This window comes from Corvus moneduloides, chromosome 3, assembly GCF_009650955.1.
Source record: "Corvus moneduloides isolate bCorMon1 chromosome 3, bCorMon1.pri, whole genome shotgun sequence".
Taxonomy (NCBI): Eukaryota; Metazoa; Chordata; class Aves; order Passeriformes; family Corvidae; genus Corvus; species Corvus moneduloides.
This window is the reverse complement of record NC_045478.1, coordinates 62,591,529-62,606,801: the sequence shown is the minus strand read 5'-3', so window position 1 is coordinate 62,606,801 and position 15,273 is coordinate 62,591,529. Positions and strand designations below refer to the sequence as shown.

General features: G+C 41.7%; 1 protein-coding gene across 3 annotated transcripts in view; it reads left to right on the top strand.

Moving 5' to 3' along the window:
• The first annotated feature begins 4,213 nt into the window (after positions 1-4,213).
• Positions 4,214-15,273, top strand: part of IPCEF1 (interaction protein for cytohesin exchange factors 1) — an 83,992-nt gene continuing 72,932 nt past the window's right edge. For 2 of the 3 annotated variants that reach the window (XM_032101906.1, XM_032101903.1), the window contains exon 1: positions 9,220-13,709. The gene's annotated coding sequence lies outside the window, so the exon portion shown is untranslated. Of the gene's footprint in view, positions 4,295-9,219; positions 13,710-15,273 lie in introns of those variants that run through there. The other variant, XM_032101905.1, reaches the window with a different exon arrangement.

Genomic DNA, 15,273 nt, shown 5'->3' with positions numbered 1-15,273 from the left:
TGGAGGAAAAAACCCCAGACCTTTGGGTGTCCTCCAGTTCCTGCCAGTGGGAGAAATGTTTGTTTTAGCATGACATAGAATGGATGTAAACATTTCTTTTTAAACCTCCCTGTGTGGTTACCTCAGTTATTCAGGATGATGTAAGCCACTGACTTTCTCCCTTAAGTGGTTATGGAGTTAACCCAATATATTTTTTTTGGGAGAGGGGAAAGATATATTTTCTTAGACAATTATGTGATTGATTAACAGTATATGGAGACAGAGGAATTAAGCATAAAATAAGTGCCAGAGAGCGCCAAGTTATTGGGAGAATTCTTGGGGTCAGTTTATGATTTGTGGTTGCTGTTTGTTCTCTGGGCTCTGGTGAGGGTGAATGCTCTCTATGCATGGTGACAACTAGACAGCAGCCAAGGAATCAGGACAACCAGTCCAGCTTACTGTGCCATCTTCAGCTGAGTGGGGTAGTTGCTTGGACTTTTTTGGTTGGTTGGTTGGTTGGTTCTGACCCCCCACACCCTCCTTGGTAAGTGTAGCCCTCCTTCTGTCCAAACGAGCCAGAGTAGGAGCTGTTGAAATGTACCTGTGGAGCAAACCTGCCAAGATCCTGATGGAGCACTGGGCTGTGCTTGCCAATGGTGCTCAGCCACCATGTGTTTAGATGTGCTTGGGAGTGCCTTTGCAGGTGAGGAGCCTCAGACCCACGTGACCTTTGCTTAGAGGTTTTTAGTTTAGGCAATATTTACTGTGAGGTATAAAATATACAAGTCTAAACTGATATTTAATGTTTTGACTGTGTATTTAATGCTTTTTTTTCCCCCCTCACTAATTGCATGTTTTTCAGTGCTACTTATTAATGTGTTTTTCTCTTTCATTCCCCATTAGCTGTTTTCAGTACAAATGTCCCAGATTTCCAGTGAAAATGTTCATAATGCCAAGTAGACACAAATGAGCCATAAAATTTAAATCTGTAAACTGTAAAAGAACCTCAACCAAACAAAACTCCATAACCAAAACACAAGAAAAACCACTTTTTCTACCTTGTGAATAAGTACGTCATGAATGATATGCAATAATAATGAAACTAGGGATTTACATCCAGGTAAAAGATCAGCCAAACTTTAGTGCCTGCCTCTTGGGTGATTTGTTTGATTTTATTACTTGATAGCAGAAAGTGAGGGCTGTGGTTCAGGTATTGTAGATTCTTGCAGAGCAACTGTGGTGTTTAAGTGTGCCTCCACAGAACATGACCAAAGGCTTTCTTAGGTGTAACACAGCTTTAGCTGAAACTCTTTCCCAAGCCACTGAATGTCCCATTGAACACAGAGAAGTCTGAATGTTGTCCGGCATAGTTCTTGACCATTTGTTTCTGGGGGGAAGTTGGTATAAGTTCCTATAAGTGAGTAGGATGAAAGCAAAATAAATTATGTCCACAATTAATTATTTCCCTTTTCCTATGCCCTTCTTCCTCTCTGACCTTTTCCTCCATGTATTAAGGCCAAGGGACTTTCCAAGAATTTATTTCACAAACAAACAGCTATAAAGCCTTTAATATTTATAGCATAATCAGTTTGTTTTGATGTCTGAGATAGTTTTGGTCAGAGCCTTCCAGCAAAAATAGCGCTGCCCACAAGACAATATTTCCAAGTTCTTGATTTGTGCAAGAATTCCTCTCTGCTTAGTAAGCTGTTGGATAAGACTCTTGCTTTGAAATTACTTAGACCACCCCAAGCAGCCCTTGGTCCTTTAGGTCCAAACACATCAGCTTCTTATCACTGGATAGGAAGAAAGGTCTGTTTTTTCTCCTCTTTCAGAGTTTTGTAATGCTGGATTCATAGGCTGCATTGGAGAGATGGGTGTGGACCTACTGCTGCGGCCTCCTGCCTGCTCTCTCCTGCTGTCTGTGCAGTGGCTACGTGGGGTGGAGAGACAAGAAGGTAAAGGGGAACCCAGCAGCTAAAGCAGCAGCCCCTCTCTTCCCTCCCTCATGCTCAGGAGATGAGTGACAGGCCTCTGAATAAAAGGCTAGTGGGACAAGATACGCGATTTGCAAAGTTTGTTTTCCTGTAGAAGTGTGGGAACATTGTGGAGGGATGATGTGTCACACAGTGTTAGTGCAGAGGTAATATGAGGGAGTCACTATTTAAAAACCAAAAAGTTTTGGCAGCATATGAGCTCCTGGTATGGCACAGGCATGTTTCACCTAGTGCTGCACAGAGACGCCTTTATTAAGGCAAAGTGAACAAGTGATCTGGGGCTGTCTGGGAGAGGCAGTGAGGCAGCACCCCGGGGTGCTTATGCCACAAGAAATGCATTTGACCTGCTACTGACTGTGGCTGGCTGTTGTGCTTGGAATGGATGTGGTCTGCGTGGGAAATAAGGCTTTTTAGAAGGATGTGGAACAGGCTCTGGTTTTGGCATCGTGACTCATTTTTCCAGTGGTTGACCAAAGGTGGGGAGGTGTGATGAAAAGCTGTGATGAGAAGTACTCCTGCTGTCCTTCTTGCTATCAAGAAATGTCAGGGAGTGAAAACAAACATCACTAGAAATTTGAAGTTCAGAAAACTGGAACCAGCCATGGTAACCAAAGCGCATGACTTCTCCCACAGGTCACTCTTGCAAATGCAGATTTTTCATCTAGTTTGCAATGAAGTATTTGGTGTGTTTTCAAAATGCAGAAGATTTCAAGCACCCTCTGGTCTCACACAGTGTTTGCTGCTCATGTAGCTGGCTGTGAAGAGAGACATCTTGGCTAGTGAGGGTGATTCTGGCAGTGTTGTCTCAGGGCAGGAGCTGTAAGGTGAGAATTGCATCCCTGTGACTAGTTTGATACAAGCTTTTTGGGTTGGATATGCGTAACATGCCTACATTTTAAAATGAAGTGGAAATCAGTTATAAAATCCCAAAAAACATCCAAAAGCCATTAGTGGAAAAAGCTGTCAAAACATGGTTCTCTGGTTGCTTTCCAGTACTCTTGCCTAGTTTGCACCCCTAAGACAAAATTCCAGGTTCTGCCTCAGTGGAAGGCAGCACTCTAGGTGACCCCAAAGGCTCACTTCTGTTGTTCAAAGCACAGGCCAAGCAACATTTCTGTTGTTTTTCTCTAGGTATTGAGTGATTTCCAGTGATGACCAGTCTATTCAGTTTCTTGCCACCTTCTCCCTTTGCTCAAGGTGCCCTTGCTGAGCACCTCAGGCAGTTTCAGCATTGTCACACTTGTGTGCCTGCAGAAGGCAGTGTTGTGTTCAACATTCTTGTGCTGATTTGTACTTGAGGACAAAGAAGAAATTCTGCTAAGTAAACAGGGCTTGTCTGGCAAGAGGTTCTGTCCAATGCAGCCAATAGGTCTGATTGTTCCTTCTACTTTGGTGTCAAATCTGAGTGGTTGATTAGAGCTGTTCTGATTTATGATTGTAGGGGATGAAATGAAAATAGGATCTTGTTGATGAAGAGGATTCAAATGAACATTTGAACAATATGATAAAGGCCAAAGAAACTAGAGAAGTAAAACCAGGCATTAATTCTTTATCTGAGCAGTGCTAAACAAAAAATACACAAAGTAAATGTGTATGTGTTTTGCATTTGTGTGGGTTTTTTAAATGTCAGCCTACAATATAATTCTACAAGTTTCTAGACAATGACCTGCACGTAGCTGTGGGATACTTAGGATCAAGCTGCTGCTGTATTATTGTCCTGTTGTATTTTGGGAGAGCAGACTGCTTGCAATACCTGGCTTTTCTGTTCCTTCCCAACCCTCCCACTCTAAAACCAATGCACATCACCTCAGGTGGCTTTCAAAATGATAAGCTCATCACTAGATCCTCTTTTCATTGCCCTATTCAGTCCAACTTTTGAGAACAATACAAAATATATTTTTAAAGGCTGAATATGCTGCAATACATAAGCACAGGTAGGTGTAGTTATTGATAGGTTTGAGAACTGGAGCCATTGTAAGGTAACAGATGCGCTGCTGTATTTAAGATGAAAAGTTGTTCTTCAAGTAGAAATTGTTATGTACTTGGACTATTAAATACAGGTTTGATTCAGAAATGCACAAAGCACCATTTGTGCCGCTTAAAGTTCACATGGAAAAGCTGAATCATCCAAGCCATCTGAATGATGCACACTATTTGGTAGTTGTTTTCTTCAGCAGGCAGCTGGTGATCTCTCTTCCTGTATTCAGGGCTTGGGTGGGGGAGGAAAAGGAAGAGAGAAAGGAGTCTCCGGGGGTTGGGGGAGCTCTATTGCTTCATGTGTGCAAACTTTATGGTTTTCCTGAGATCTCTCTAAATTTGTGGTAAGTTAAAACTATATTCAGAGGATTCAAGAGACAATATATATTGCAACTAGGTTATAAAGTGTTTTTATTTTAAAGTAATGAGGCTTTATGAACATTTTAGGCATGATTTGTTTATTGTAAGTTATATTTCAAGCAGTTCTTCATGGGGGAAGACATGTGATATGTGCTAGGGCTGGGAATCCTTCAGATTGGTAGCTCCTGTGTCTCCTGCTCTTGAAATGAGGAGGTGAACTGTGAGATTCGTTGCCTCAGTCACCAGGCAAAAAATGGTAACTCAATTTTTCTTGTGCTGCCCGTGTTGTAAACTTAACACTGAATTTACATGTTTGCCTACTGAAGCTCGGTGGTAGTGAAGGGCTGTTTAGTGCTGGAAGAACTCCCAGCTGAGGAGTGGGACAGAGACGTGACAGGGTTGGGGGGAACAGTAATTTTGCAGACAACCCCATATGTAGTCCCTGCAGCTACACCCTCAGTTTTCCACATTTAGGATGTATCTATTTCTCTGTGGATATTTTCTTTATATTGACATTGGTGAATAAGCTTTTTTCTTTTTTTCTTTTTAAATTATCTATCTCTGTATTACAGTCTGTCTTACCTATTTAGATTGTAAGATTTTTTTTTTTTTTTTAGCAAGCCATATCTTGTAGTTTTAAATTCCTGAGTGTGCTGGGTTGGGGATTTAATTGTCCTCTATTGTACTTACTAGTACAGTTGAAAGGGTCTAAAGAGCAGCAGAATGGAAAAAGCAATGCAGAGAGGCTTTGCACAGATCTTGTTTGTCTGACTTTTCTTTGGGTTTTTTCTTTTTGCCAAATCTGAAGAGGGACACAACCAGCAGGCATTCAAATCTTTTGAGTCTAAACCAAAGTGTGTGACTCTGTCAGTGAGAGTAATGAACTGCCTGGGAACTGATGGCAGATTACTTGTGTTTCTACCAACACAGAACAGAAAAAAAGGCTGGGGCTCTGCTTCTCAGCAGATTCTTCAAGAGAGCCTCTCATTAACTGTGCTAGGGGGGCACCTCCATTCCTTTTGCTGACTGTCGTTTTAGGGCTGGCAGTGCCTGCAATAACCTGAAGTCCTTACCACAGCAGGTAGTTTAAGCGAGGGGGCAACAGTCCCCCTTGCTTAGAAAACATTGGCCTTTGAGAAAATATTAAATCAAACTAAGTTGCATAGTCTTAAGAAAAGATGACTGCATTGGTGTCATAAGAACAAACATTAAAGTTTTATGTAAGAAATTTATGGGACAAGAGACAATAAGCTTAAATTACAGCACAGAGCTTGAATTTGGTGGAAAAATCTGATGTCAAGGAGAGTTAAGGACTGGTTTAATATGCTGAAGGGAGCTGTGGAACCTCCATTATTTGATGTCTTTAAGAACGGGTTAGGCAGCCTCTGTCAGAAATAGCCCAAGTATAATTGATCCTGCTGGGAGGGACAGACTTAATGATCTCTTGATGTCTCTACAACCCTATGAATTTGCAGAGATGTGAGTAGGCTGTATGTAATTGCATCCTGGTAGAGCTCATCAAGTGCTTTCAGGCCCTTCTGGATAAAAGCCACTATGTACACTTCACCATAACCCTAGTGAAATTTGGAGGTTTAAAGGACCCTGAAGCAATCAAATGAACGCATGAGAAGATTCAGTTCAGGGGCACCCCACAGGAAAGAGGGACAGGGAGCAGTAACATTCAGAATCAGTAATTTTGCAGTTTTGTACTTATCGAGAGTAAAATCATAATTAAAATTACCACTGTCATTCCTTCAGTTGAGGCATTTGCAGGACATTGGAAAAACACGGCTATTTGTTTTGAAGAGCTATGGAGCTTTTCCTCTTAATAGAAGGAAAGTATTAGGAATGGTGCTACACTTCTGAGTTTTCAAGGGAAAGCATATTGATAGGTCTAAAATATAGTTTGGCCTTTTAAAATCAAGACAATAGACCTACAAAATCTGCTCTTTTATACTGCTTCCTGATAGAGTTGAAAGACACATCCCCACATCCCTGCCATTTCTAATGTAATTTTTAATTTTTAAAAAGGAAAATAACATGTGGTGAGGTAGGGTAGCTCTGTGCTTATGGAAGTGGCTTATTTCTGTATATAAGTTCCTTGTTAAAACAAGCTGTGAAGCAAAAAAGTACCCACCTTCATCTTCTTTCAACCAATGGGTGGCCCAGGGGTATGAATTTATGGGGAGACACACAGGTGGCATGATACCAATAAATTAATTTCTCATGCAGTGCAAATTGTGTGGCCAGAGTCTGCAGAAAGCAGCACCAGATGTACTGAATATTTTGACATTCAAGCCTGTAGAAAGCTCCAAAGAGGAGGAAGTGGAAGAATGGTGGCAAGTCTTTCGCAAGCAGTTTTAGGGATGTGGGACTTCATTTGCACATGAGTGTGACAGCTCTCTTCAGCAGAAAGCATGGTGGGAAGTAGGATAGACCTTGTCTTTACTACCACTCAAAGGAGTGAGCCATCTGCTTTTCCACGTCATCAAGGAGCAGTGTCTGGTCTGCTGCCTCCTGTGGACTATTAACTCTTTCCATAAGTAACGCACGTGCTTCTTCAGACCTGCCAGTATTGCCCTCACTACGATTCCAAGTGCACATAAAGCCAGTAGTTATTTTAGGAAGCAATAGCTGAGTCTCTGCATCAGATTTCAAGATACATTTTTGGGCAAGTTTTCAGATAATCTGTTTATATGCAGTTAAAGAGCTTTGAAGATGTAAAGTTACTGATAAGTACTGATTAGTCATGCAAATAAATGGAGATATTTTAATTAGGGCAATTTCAACATGATTCGTACTGTGGAAAAGAGCCTATGTAAACATATTAAATAGGTAATTTATTAGTGGGAACAACCTGTGATTAAGGGCCCTGGGTTTTAATTTTTTGAGGGGGATAAAATACTTAGCAAAGTAGCAATGCAAGAGGATAACAGCCTGATAAGCTAAAAAACTAATAACCTCTGTTTTTCAAAGTGTGCATAAAATTATAAACGCGGTATTTGTATCACTTCATGTCTGCTTGAGCCTCAGTACAACTCCAAGTAAGCTGGGGATGTTCAAATACGTACTGCCTGGAATGTGGCAGCCTTGCCAGCTGGTCCATCTGAGATTACCCACATATCCTGTAGTGCTATAGTAGCTTTGTTCTAGGATTTGCCATCACTTTTCTGCCAGGACCCTTTCTTCTTGCAGTAATTTTTTTTGTGTGTGTGTGATCTGCCAGCATCCTGACGGGGAGTGACAGCAAGTGACTGGGGTGTATGCCACGAGGCCTTCTGGTGTTATGTAGGAGGTGTGTGAAGTGTTGCTGGGTTATTCTATATCTACTTCAGAGTCACTTTTGTATGTGTGTGCAATTATGTGTGAGGTGGATAGAAATGGGGACCAGGATCAAGGTGCTGTTATGCTGTACTTGCTCAGGAAGGCTTCTGAGAGTTAGAGCCAGACCTTTCGTGTTCTTGGATATGGTTGTACACTACCCTTTTGCTTTCCTTGGAATCAGGATAGGGTGCCTCTGTAATGAGGAATGGAGCAGAATATCAGGCTATTGTTATTGATATGTGTGTGTTTATCACCTTTGACAATATATATGGGCAATGTAAGTGATGACTATTTGATGAACTATGGGAATACATCCATGAAATGATTCTTTGTCTCTTTGTTTTTAGTGCCAGGACTCGTTTATAGTGGAGTGTGCCAAAGTTAACCTCCAATTAAAAATCAGGAGAGGCAACAGTTTACCCCATGGTAAACACCACGTAGTAGCTCAATTTACTCTCTGTCAGTTAGTCACAACACCCACAGTCTTTTTAATTTGACTAAAATGCAAAGGTGTAATGTAAGTGGATTTTCCAGTCTGGTTTCCTAGTTTCAGTGGAATTTGCCTGAGCTTTATATAAGTATAAAAGTATTTACATGTGTGTATGCCTGTGGGTGTATGTATATACCCATGCACTGAATTCTGTTTAAACTACTCAACCATAATATTTATTGGAGATGGAATGGCATGGCTTGTCAGCTCTGTCTTTCATATTCACTCTTTTACCTTTGTTAAAAACCTTCCAAAGAGCTTAGACTTACAAGCTGTAGTCAAGGAACACGAGTCTGCTATTGCCATATTTCCCTATCCATGCAGCCCCCTTACCTAGAATGAGGAGAAAACCAGGCTCAAGTGAAAGCTTTAGTGAAACACCTTATGTGTAACTTCCCACTTTATGCCTATGTGAGAGGTGTATTTCTCTTTTTTGTTTTTTTTTTCTTTAAACTGAGAACATGCAAGAATAAATTTTGACAATCATTGAGGTTGTAATGCCTACTCAGTAGATATTTAAAGTACCTACAAAAGCTCAGTGCAAAAGCTATTTTTAATCATTGCTATTCTCCTTCTAGTGTGTTACGCTTACAAGTACAGCTGTGTCTATCTCTGCCTTTTTAAAAAGAAGTCAAATTTCATTTAGAGTTGCGCTTTGAAAAAAACCCCAAACAACTGCTGCGACTTTGTGACCTTTCTAAAATGTGTTCTCTGCCTTTTAAATAGGGACTTTCACTTGAAGGAATTTACAACAGATTTTCCTCTCAATCCTTCACACTTAGATCTTGGCTTCATTCCAGAGTGTAGAAACTAGATTTGTAATTGCCTTGTTTACAAGGTAGGGTTTCCCCTTCTCCTTGTTTACTTAACTTGCCAGATTGTAGACTATCAGGCGCCACTTAACCTTCTTACAAAAAAGTTTTATTTCTATTCCTTTTCCGATAAATATCTATTTATTCTCCTGAAAAACCATCATCAGAATGAACAAATAAAGTGGCTTATTCTGAATGTAATTTGTGATAGCAGAGACTGGGTTTAACAGAATTTACTCTTCCCGATGATCCTATCAGCAGGTCCCAGACCCAGCATTCTCTTTAGGAAGAGAAAGTTAATGGGTGGGATGGAATGTAGTCCAGAGTGTGTTTTGGGATAAAAGAGAGATCCTGGGGGATCTGGTTATCCTCCCATTGTCTGTCTTCTCCACTGGGGTCCTCCCACTGTAGGAAAGGGCAGCAGCAGCTCCAGGTCCGTCTCACAAGGGTGCAGGAGGAGGAGGAATGATGCCTCCTCCTTGCGGGGGTAAGGCTGTACCATGGCTGGAGGAGCTGGGGTGTCTGTCTGATTATCCTGCTGTGCCAGAAGCACTGGTGTTGCTGAAGATCCCTGAGGATGATTGTACTTCACAGCAAAGGGAAAGATACCCCACACCAGAGGAAGTTTGACATCCGCAGAGCTGATCCACACAGCGCTGCCGTCGTGTGAGGTGAAAGCAGGCACTGAGCCTCACTCCTTCGAGACTGGCACTAAGTAAAGTCATTGGTGCCCTGGGGCATTTGTGTCTGTGGCACTGGTCAGAAGGTCTGTCTGGGACAGGTCTTTCCCTTGGATGAAATGCTCTTTGGTGTGTGCCTGCTAGAGTCTCCTTACCCTGTTCCCTTCACAGAGCATATGGGGATGTGAAAGGTACAGCTGGAGAGGTCTGGTGCTTTTCTGCAAACTGAAGCATCTTCTCTTGGAAACCCTCCCAGACCCCACATCAGTCTCTGTTGGTTTTGGCCAAGATAGTTTTTCATAGTTTGGGAACATCTTTGAGAGCATGCAGACAGTGCCTACTGAAGTGTGTATTATTTATACAGCATATTCTCATTCCACATTCTCTAGATTTATATCAAACAGATCCATGCAAAAGGCTAGCCCTCATCTGGAATTTCTGGACAATGTTTTGTTGGTGTGTTATTGAACCTGTTTTTTCAAATATCATTGTGTGAGCAGCTGGCACTTGCAGTCTGACTGGTGTGCTGTCAGGCTTTTACCTGTGTGACTCTGCTGTAGGAGAGCACCACAGGAATTACTCAGCTGTTTGGGCTGCTAAGGGCTTGTCAGTGGTGACTAACCCTGGTTGGATTTTCTAGTCCACTCAGCCCTCTCTTTCTTCTTATCTCAAATAGATTGTGAAAATACTCTGAATGGTACAAACTGACTTGTTTGTAACAGTGCAACAAGCAGATTATATATCACAGCCTGATGTACAAGTCCTTTGGAAAATGTTTGCTTACATGGTTTCCTATTTGGATTTTTTTTGTGGCATTTGACTGCCTGGCTGAGCTGTGTGGGTCTCTGCTCCCTGAAAAACTCTTGCAGTGGGAGAAAGATGTTTTATTGTTCTCTGTGGATGAATGCTGGTATTCATACAAAACACAGACTGTCTAGTCATGCACATAAATAAAAATCCCTTCAAGATAATGATGACAAAAAGGGAACATACATATGTCAGATCATATGCTGTAAATACAGACAATAATGGGGTTTGTAGAATCTACTTAACTTAGGTCTTGGTCCTGCAGGGATTTATCAGTGTGTAAATACATTTATGTAGCACTGTTGACTTTTAGGACTGCTTAAGTTTATAAGATTAGTCCAAAGGCTATGGAACACACATAGTCATTTTGTTAAACTCACCTAGTTTAAAGTGTTACCATCAGGCTGTGGTCATATGTATTTTGTATTTCCTCACTGGGGGAAGGCCACCCCTGAGGTGACTGTAGCTGTTAACTGGGAACTGGCAAGTTGTGAGTGCAGGTCCCAGGGCTGCTGCAGCCAGCCTGCCTTACTTCTTGCATCTTGGCCTTAGGAAAAGGAAGCTCGTGGTGGAGAAAGTAATGTTTAACTTTCATACTGTAAAGTCTTGTAAGAGTGAGTACTTCCAGAAGCATGGGGCAATCAAGAACTAGCCATGGCTCTCTTTGTGTTCCTATTTGGGGCCAATAGGGTGACTGACGTTTTATACCATGTGTAGCTCATTGCAAGATTCAGGTGTGAAAATTCTTATCAATGCCTTCAAGTTTGACATCCGGGGGAAAATTAGAACGGCTTGTTTGGCCTCATCCACAAGCTAAAACAACCAAATTAAAAAAAAGGACTTTGGAGTTAAATCACTGTTTAAAACCATTCTGGTTTAAACATTAGAAACAAGATTGAATTTATTAGGTGTGGTCTCTCAGCAGACACACCATTCCCACACCATTGCTGCTGTTGAATTGACCGAAATGTGAAAGTCCAAATATCTCCTTAGGGGATTGTCTCATGCTTTGTCATGTGCATTTGTGTTATCAGAATTCAGGTTTGATTGATTTCATGCCAGTGAAAAGTAATATATAGCTGAGTGGTAATGGAAACCTGGATAGAATGAATAACAAGAGAAGAACTTGAAGGGAAAGAATGAGAACAGGAAGCCTAATCTTCAGCTTTTCTATATATAGAAAACACCTCAGGGGTAAGCACATACTGTGTTGTATAAATACATTTAAAATGTGTTTTGTAGGCACATATTTTCAATGTGTTGTCATGATCAAAAACACATGTAGACTCTGAAAAGTTATGTGAAGCATGCAGAACCCTTGCTCATGCACATAAGTTGTATATGTGTGTAAACATTTAGCTGGAAGAACAGCCACATAAGAACTACTTCAGAACCATCCCCAAGTCAGGAAGCCACAAATTATGGGTCTGAAATTTACCACACTGGCATGTCTACATAAATAAAACCAACTGGAAAGATAGGAGAGAGGAAAAACACATTTACAAATAGTATTAGATTAGAGAAGAGGAAAAATGCTAAACCCTTTTCTTGGCTCTAATCAGAAGGCAGGAAGATTATTACAGGCAGGAGCTTGCAGACTTCAGCTAAACAACTTCCTGGTGCTGAGTATGAGTCTTGATTTTTACTTATGTGCATGCATACAATCAGGGCTTTACACATAATCATTATTTTGATAGAGGCCAAGAGGGGGCATGGTTGGATTTCTTTTTTCCCTTTCCAGGTACTTTGTCATCATCTTATTCCCTCTTTATCTCTGCCAAGTCTTTGGGATGGGATGATGTCATCTTCTTTATCTACCTAGTATCTACCATGATGAGCCCTTGATCCTTACCAAGGGTGTTGGCTGTTTCATGAATGTTGAATTGAGAAGCAGCCATAGGAAGTCTGAATTTCTATTGCAGACAGCAACACTTCAGCTAGAGTAAATACAACTGATACTTGTAAAACCACTGAGACAACTGCTAGTTGTCACAAAGCCTTATATAGGCCTCATTACATCAGTCCTCTTCCAGTCCTCCCACCCTTAGCCTGTGCCAGAGCAAACTCCCAGAGCTTCTCTCCCCACTCGGTCATCACACTTGCAACTCGGACTCTGCTGCAGCCGGGCTGATGGAGGCTTGGAAAAAGTAGCTGCCCTGAATGATTGGTTGCTTCTCTGCCCCAGATGTTCCTGGGAGTGAAGTAAGCACAGCAGGTAAAATGCAATTCTTGGAACTGAAGAGTGAGAAAAGGGGGTGTCAGTAGATCGGAAGAAAGAAAGCAAAGTGACCATTTGTGTTTGTTTGGAGTTGTCTCTTCTTTCTGTCTCTGAAGAGACTTGCTGAGCAGAAGTGTAGTTGACTGATGTGGAGCATCCCCACATGGTGGAGAAGTCTTGTGCTCGCTTAATCTCCTACTTACATCTGGGAGGTCTGTAGGACAACTGGTGAGAAGGTAGCAAGAATCACTGCTCTTCCTACTGCAGTCTTCTTGGAGCTGTGTCCATGTCCTCTGCTTCATCAACTTGGAGGATATAAGGGAAGAAGAGAAGGGAAAGCATTATGTAAGTGGAGGAAACTTCGTTACTATCTAGCAATATCTGACATTTTTAAATGGGGATAAAAGGAAGAGTTTTCTTGAGATGGAATGTTATGAAACTAGAATTGAACACGCAGGTTCAGCTCCATCATCTGGCTTCTCCGCAAACAAAAATGAGGAGGTTACTTTGTAAATGCCTGGAAGCTGGAGACTTTCTATAAGAGAAGGATGGGTAGGTTTAAAAAGTTTTTCTCTTTCCTTAGGCTCTGCTGTCAGACATCATAAGCAGATGTGGCACATAACCCTAAGGAAAATGACTGTCAAGAATGTATTGGCACGAATGCTGTTCTGTGAGAACTGGAGCACTGGGAGCCCCTGGACCAGAGATGTCTCTGTGGGAGGGTACCTCCTGTTCTTGCTCCGAGAGCTGACTTTTGTGTCATTGTAGCTATGGCATTGCCATCAGCTCCATTAACTTAAAATCATGAGAGCTTGGTCAGCAATTTCAGTCTTTGCATATTTTTATTTCCTGTGTTGAAAGGCTAATTGCTGCTGTTACTGCGGTAGATCTCATTTGGCATTTAATAACAAGTACTTGTTTTGGGTGCTGACTGGGGACTGCAATCCCCACATCTGGGGAGAGAAGTTCCCTAGTGCTTTGTGGATTTATATCTGCCCCTCACAACACTTCCATCTGCAGGAGAGAACAGCCGTTGCTTTCCTTGGATGATTTGAGGAACTGAGACAGGTAAACCACTCAGCACTGCAAAGCAAATGGGGGAACTGAAAGGCCTTGAATTGGAAACCAGTGCTCTTCTGCAGCTGGACTATCTTCCCTGCTGTCAATCTCCTAACTATTCAGTTGCTGTGGATAACTCAGTAGTGCATGGCAGTGGTCACTACCAGTTTTTCAGTCTTTGAAATGACCTCTGCTTGATGGGGTTTCTGTGCCTGCAGAGGATTCAGCTGAGCTGTATTAAGTAAAGAACATTAAAAAACTAAGTCTGCAAATTAGCCCTGAGAAAAACATATGCTGGATATTTCTCTGTCCAGGATGAGTTTAAATTTTCTTTCAAGATTTTTAGTGCCCACTCTGATCTGTTTGGAGTGATTACACTTTCTTTTTGCAGTAACAGAAATGTTAAGTGTCTAAATTTTATTTGTCGAATTCTTGTAGATTAGAATGCACAGTTTTCCTTATTGGAGAAGGGGGAGGGAAATGGTTTGAGCTGTGGTATGGAAAAGTTGTGTAAAGAGAGGCTTAGGATTTGTGTTTTGTGGTGTTTCCACTGCCTGCTCCACTGTGTGTGTACAGAGCACAGTGTCTTTGGGGACAAGATGCCTGTACTGCTGTCACCTTCTGCAGCAGAAGGTTGAGCAGTCAGCTGCAGGAGGGGGAGCCTCTGATGGGTATAATCATTGAAATGAACCTATTATCTCTTACATATTTTGGTAGAGTCAGACTTATATGTGGCATTTCTTCTAAAATATCTCCATACCTAGTTCCTAAAAGCTTTTTAGCTACGTGTAATGCTCCCTTTGAGTTTCTCCAAAAGAAGAGAAATATGTGATAAGGCAGGATTGGGAAAGGACACTTAAATATTTAATTTGACTACCGTCTGTGGGATTAAAAATTGGTTATAACTAGTGATTTCTTGAATACCTTGTGTATCTGTAATCTCTAACATTTTACACAAATGAATGCAGTTCCACATAACCAACTTCTACCATGTCTTGGTTAGATAGAGTTCAGGGAGTCATGCACAGAAACTAGGTATTGTTTTAGGCTCTCCTTATCTCCTCTCAGAGGATAAGAAGTCCCAAGGAGCATCCCACTGAATCCTGAGTCTTGCAGGCAAGCCTAGATCCCTGCTTAGCTCTGCTGGAGCATGGCACTCCACCAGCTGTCACATTCTGCTCTTTAAACCAGCGCTTCATCCAACCTTAAAGCAGTTGCTGGACCAGGAAAAGTGCTGCTGATAGAAATCTGCTGTGATCCAACAAGTAGTTAGTGGTGAAACACTCCATGGCCTAAGAAGGCTGGGTCATACCGGTTCAGATTTTTAATGTGGGCTCAGTCTGTAGAGAAACCTACAGCTGAGTGTTTCTGGCAGACAGCCTAAGGGGTGGGAAAGAAAGGCTTTTGTAAATTCACTGCTGTACAAATGTATGCTTAATGTGTGCATGCACCTAGTATTTATTAAACAAGTAGGTTTTCCTAGCAGGAGAGATGAGCAGATATTCTGCACATGGCTGGGGCATGGTGCTGCTTCCCAGCAGAACCCGACTGCCGTACTCTCCTGCCAGGCGTC